The sequence below is a fragment of the Rhipicephalus sanguineus genome, chromosome 11 (genome assembly GCF_013339695.2).
Source record: "Rhipicephalus sanguineus isolate Rsan-2018 chromosome 11, BIME_Rsan_1.4, whole genome shotgun sequence".
In the NCBI taxonomy this organism is placed as follows: domain Eukaryota; kingdom Metazoa; phylum Arthropoda; class Arachnida; order Ixodida; family Ixodidae; genus Rhipicephalus; species Rhipicephalus sanguineus.
In genome coordinates this window covers 54,208,897-54,214,586 of record NC_051186.1, presented here as the reverse complement: position 1 = coordinate 54,214,586, position 5,690 = coordinate 54,208,897, and the positions used below count along the sequence as shown (strand labels likewise).

The window sequence follows — 5,690 nt, the reverse complement described above, 5'->3', positions numbered from 1 at the left end:
TGCCGTCGTTGGGTGCCCGAACAACCAGCGAAAAAGGAAGCGGCTGATGCAACAGACGCGACGTTCACGGGAACACGAGAGGCTTGTGTTTGTGCAGCGTGTATTCTAGACGTTTTCAAGGCCCTTGATTTCAATAAGTAATAAGTGAGCTGGTGCTCTTGCACAGGAGGCCATATTTTCTACCCATTCAGATGGCTGCACGGCAAGTGCATGGGTTAAAACACGATCATCTGCTGGATGAAAAAATAAACTGAATTATTAGAACGGCAACGATGAATTTTGAAATGAGAAAAACAGTACCCATGCACCTTACCACATGTTTTCTCAAACTGCGAAGCCAAGTTACAGGCGCCACCGCAACAGACTGGAGGCAAGCTTCAGTTATTAACATGCACGGAAATTTCAACACACGGGTGTTTAAGCTTGTTGCCCACATCCAAAATGCGGCCACCTTGGCTATAAATTTGTTCAAAAAGGCACAGGTATACCTCGATGTAGTCAACAGTTTCACTTTTTGCAACTTCATGTCCATATAACATATGTATCTTGGACCTCACAGCCGCGAGGCATGTCTGCCCAGACAACACACTACATCCCAGGGACTTCCCAAAAAAGTCCAAACGTCCCACATCCCAACAAGGTGGTTTTTAGGATGTCCTTTAGACATGTGCATAGGGATCATTCCTAAAACATCCCTTGTAGGATCTGATTGGGACTTCAAGTTAGCGGTGAAATAAGCTACCGTGTTGAAAATTGGCGATCCTAAACAATCGGAAACAGGAACTCCGCCGGAGAGCAATGGTTGGCGCGCGTGCACAATTGCATATCTACATGCACATGAAAAACAATATATCCGCGTTTTTTGTGAAAGTGTTCGTTTTTTTTTTTTTTGTTTCTTTCTAAATGTCGCGCCGTTATGAGGACGAGGGATCGATTGCTGTCTGCGTGAGCAAGTGTTACACTTGGTAAAGGCGGTACAGTGGTACGGCACACGTACTCGCGCCACGCACGCCGTGCTTTTCGTGAAAGATCAGAGAACGGCGGTAACGGCGGCCGCACCGCACGAGCGGTGGTGTGGTGGTGTCGTATTTATAAAAACACCGACATATTAACTTTAGAAGAATTGAATGAAATATTGTTATTTTATTTTCTTTCTTAGGTTTAATACGCAATTGTTCTTTAATTGCGCTTACTGCGAGCCAAGACCTGCTCAAATAGTGGACGATTTGCTGCGAGCACTGCGCAGACATCGCCATCGCCATCATGGCGCCCGGCGTGTTTGGAGTTCGGATAGATCAGACTCTTCGTTGGCCTCGTTTTTAGGTGTTTGATCCGTGACGTTTCGTCGAAAAATCACAAGCGCGCATGCCGTAGGTGTTTGCCTGGTTGCAAGATCTTGCCGATTTCAACGTTTTTCCACCTCTTCGGTAAGTACTTGACATGCCGGGATTACTGCAATCAGCACGTTCTTAGCACTTTCTTCTTTGGCTCCCCACCGCGCGCAGGTTGGCGTACGCTGAACTGGACCCTCGCAGCAAGAATGGCACGTGGGAGTAAGTTTTATTTGTGATGCGATTTGGTTTATCTTCCGCAGAAACTGTTAAGCTCACAATGCTGATATGTTGTTGTTGTCGGCCACGTGTGTAGATTGACACCGCGATCGTGAAACACATGGCTGATCTGCCTCGAATAACTGCAAGCCGGCGCGTGCGTAGTGCCGTGGAGAACGATCGGAAGTCCTGGACGACAAAGAAAAAAACTTCAAAGGTTTGTTGTACATGTTTTCCACGGCAACTGACATAAACGTAAAAAAAATTGGAGTGGTCAAATGCATGTGTCAAGTTTAACCATTTGTAGTGGGCTGTGGACATGAATTAAGCATTGCTGCACACAAGACTGGCTTGCCCTAAGTTTATGCCCAGTACCAAATTTTTTGCTCTCATTATGACACCATTTGTAAGAAAAGCCAGAACTTATGTTCAAAACAGCGCATATTCTTGCTATTCTTTTATTCAGTTGCACGTGTGAGTCCTGCTGCTGGCCATCAGTTAGCCGGTTATGAGAAGAAAAGGGCACAGCCCAGTTTTGTACTGGTATATACCGTATCGTTTGTGATTATGATCATGATTTTTGTCTTACTGAAACAACAAACTGAAAAATGTATGTTGGTGTTTCTGCTACATCTCTATGAAGCAGCAGAACCTGTTGTTCAGTCACTTGGTGCATATTAGCAACTGGCACCTTGTCTGGCTTCGCGATACCTTCGCCTTTTTTCAGTGCATGTTGTTTTCATCCTTTACCAGCAGCCAAGTAGTTTCACACAACCGAAATGACCAACTAGCCCACTCTGTTTGTCAAGTAGGTTTTACTTCCAAACAAATGTAGCACATTTGTGATATGCACTGTTGCTCAATGATATTCTTTTTGCATGTGCTAGCTGTGTACACATATTACACGATCTTTTTTCTTTTTTTTCAGCTGCTTCTAGTAGTGGTGCCCCTGGTGTGCACCTTTACCCCAAATGTCTGCACCTTTGCCTACCGGTAATGACATAGAATGTGCTCAGCTTCCTGGACATAGGCATGCAGGTTACGAGACGGAAAACGTGCAGCTTAGACTTCATGCCTGTAAATGCGAAAGTCGTAACCGACATAATTAGAGTAAGCTAAAAGGAGAAATTTCTGCTTATGAGCAAGTAATTATGAAGCAGGTTTTACGCCTCTTAAACTAGCAGACATGCAACAACACAGTTGTGCTATGTTTGTTTTGTGCGCCACTTTCATGCATATTTGTGCTTGCAGTGGATATGCATATACATGAAGGATTTGTTTTTTTTTCCTCAGCTGCCTCTGCGAACCCCGCTCCTGGACAACAGCTGGGAGGCTCTGTGTTTAAACGCGTGCACCTTGGACGTCATGCTCGTAAATACCAATTCCTTTGTCATTCCTGGCATGAATTTCGTTGGTAAAGCAATAAGTAAAATTGTGCATTGTTGTTTACAAGCACTTCACTATGAACCAGGCTTAAAGGAGAAGGGACCGACAACTGGCCAGAACTTGTGATTAGATCCTGTCAGAAATGAAAAGACCGCGCTATATACTACTGACATATTCCAGCATCCTTTTCGCGCTGTGAGTAGGATTTATATCTCTAAATTGTGTTTAAAAGTAACAAAAAAAAAAGTCATGTTGTGCAACCTATCGCAAGAGCCTTGAAGCTAGATTGCGGAGTTGATCACTTTGCTGTACAAAGTCACGTAGTCTGATACCGTCATGTGTGCCATTATTGGTCCTAAAAATATTAGTATGTATATTACTATCCATCCCCGCTCTATTCTGTGCTGCTTATGAGGTAAAAGGAGTTGCATGGTGACAAGTAATGGCGCTGCCTTCGCGGTAGCCAGTGGACCATGTCGAGCCGCAGCGCATGCACGCGAGTACACACACACGCAGTAAACCGCCGCGCTCGAACACGAACCGCTGTCACGCTCACTGTTTGCATCATGTCTTGTCACGTGTGTATACGACTTCATATCCGTCGCAGATAGAAAAATTCGAATTACAACTGTTTCACAGCATTTTCCACATCACCATTCCTTGATTATACACTCTGACTGGTAAGCTTTCTGTCGCGTTAAGGAAAATAGGTACCATAAAAGTTGGTTGTTGGTCCCTTTAACCTCTTAACACACACACAGGACAAAATAGGCATGCTATATCCCCGTTGTGCACCATCTTTGTGCGTTTGTGTGTGCAGTATGGACATGTACATTAAGGCTTTGTTTTTGTTCTCAGCTGCCTCTGCGAGCCCTGCTGTTGGACGCCAGCTGGAATGCTCTGCATTTGAAAGCGTGCACCACAGATGTCATGCTCATAAATACAGAGTTCTCATGATTCTAGTGTTGACAAAGCAATAAGTAAAAGCAGGCACTTGTGCATCTGGAATGAGGTTTAACCCTGTCTCAGGAGACATAAGACAATATAGTCATGCTATGTTCCTGTTGTTCACCATTTTCATGCATGTTGTGTGCAGTACGTATACATACATGCAGGCTTTGTTTTTGTTGTCCTCAGCTGCCTCTGCAAGCCCTTTTGCTGGACGCCATTGAAGGCCCTCCACTCGAAAGTGTGCACCTTAGACTACACGCTCATCAATACCAAGTTCTCTGTCCTTCTCGGCATGATTGTAGTGCCATATAATAGTGAGGCAATAAATCATTTTTGCTGGTCACTTGATGTTCCATGCATGTTGCTTGGTTTCTGAACACATGACTTGGTTTTAAGTTATCTAGTTATCTATGTGAAAAAAAAGTGGGTTGGTTGGACGAGGAATATGCTTTCCTGGAGAGGCAACTGGCTCTCTCAGGTAGGCGGTGGTCGAGTGCGATGAAGCAAGTTAACATGTTATGGGAGCAGATGTCCCACCCTTTTGAAATAATCCTGCAGTAAAAAGTGGCCACATGTCCCAATAACATCCCACACGCATGCAGTTTTGGGACATCCCAAAAAGGTCTTTTTTTGTATCACTTGGGATGTTTTTCCACCTCGTGTGGGACGTCTTTTGGATGTCCCGAACTCCCAAAAGGGATGTCATTTGGATGTCCCTAGGATGCCTTTGCGTTGTCTGGGTGTATACCTGTGGTTTCATAAGAACGAAGTTTTACTGTGACAGCAAAGGAAGGCCGAGGCGATCAATCTTGATCCGGCTCAATTGCGATTGAAAGTGCCCGTGTGACAGGGATCTTGTCACTGCAGGCGCGATCCTTCAATTGCAGTTTCAAGTATATATCCTGACTGAGGCATGTCGCGATAAAGTGCACGCGTATGCGCCGCTCGGTCAGGATCGAAATTATTCAATATCGGACTCAAACGTAGAGCAAGTAAAAAGGTGTGAAGTCCGTTGTCTCGTGCTTCGCTGTATTGTACGCATAGGTGATAAACGGTAAGATTTCATCCCAGTTCTTGTGATTGGACGAGACGTACATTGCGAGCATGTTAGTAAGAGTGCGGTTTGTACGCTCTACAAGGCCGTTCGTCTGGGGATGGTATGGTGTCGAATGTCGGAACTGCGAAGTGCAGAGGCGAAGCAATTCTTCCACAGCGTCCGCGATGAATTGGCGACCACGGTCACTGATGATTACGCGAGGTGGACCATGACGAAGAACTACAGAGCGGAGCAAAAAGGCAGCGACGCCGTCAGCCGTGGAAGATCGTATCGCAGCGGTTTCGGCGTATCTGGTAAGGTGATCGACGCACACTATTATCCAGCGGTTGTTGTTCGAAGATCGCGGAAACGGGCCCAACAGGCCCGTTTCCGACGAAGATTACGTTTATCCGACGAAGATTACGTTTATCTTCGTCGGTTTTGATCGTGATCCAAAGCACCTGTGCGACGAGGTGTTTTTTGCAGACTCTGCTCTTTAACAACACAGAGGTTGGGGGCCGGCATATGCGCGCTGCGACTAGCTTTGCTACAGGCTTCGGACACTACACCCAGGCCATGTTTTCGCAGTAATATCGCTGAGAAACCGCACAGAATTCTGCCTTAAAAACTGACATAATAGCCTAATACCGTTGTATTTTGCGAGAGAACACAAAACGGCCATCGCGCAGCACAAAGTTCGACGGTAGCGTGGCACGAAAATATCTGTCGCTGCTGCCTTTCGGAAAATAGAGAAAGGTACAGCGCAC

The 5,690-nt window shown here is 45.6% G+C and overlaps 1 long non-coding RNA gene across 1 annotated transcript; it reads left to right on the top strand.

Moving 5' to 3' along the window:
• Positions 1–1,280: 1,280 nt before the first annotated feature.
• Positions 1,281–4,230, top strand: LOC125760376 (uncharacterized). The gene is made up of 4 exons (XR_007417944.1): positions 1,281–1,427; positions 1,506–1,553; positions 2,844–2,921; positions 4,074–4,230. It is a non-coding gene; the product is annotated as an uncharacterized LOC125760376 (long non-coding RNA).
• Positions 4,231–5,690: the final 1,460 nt, after the last annotated feature.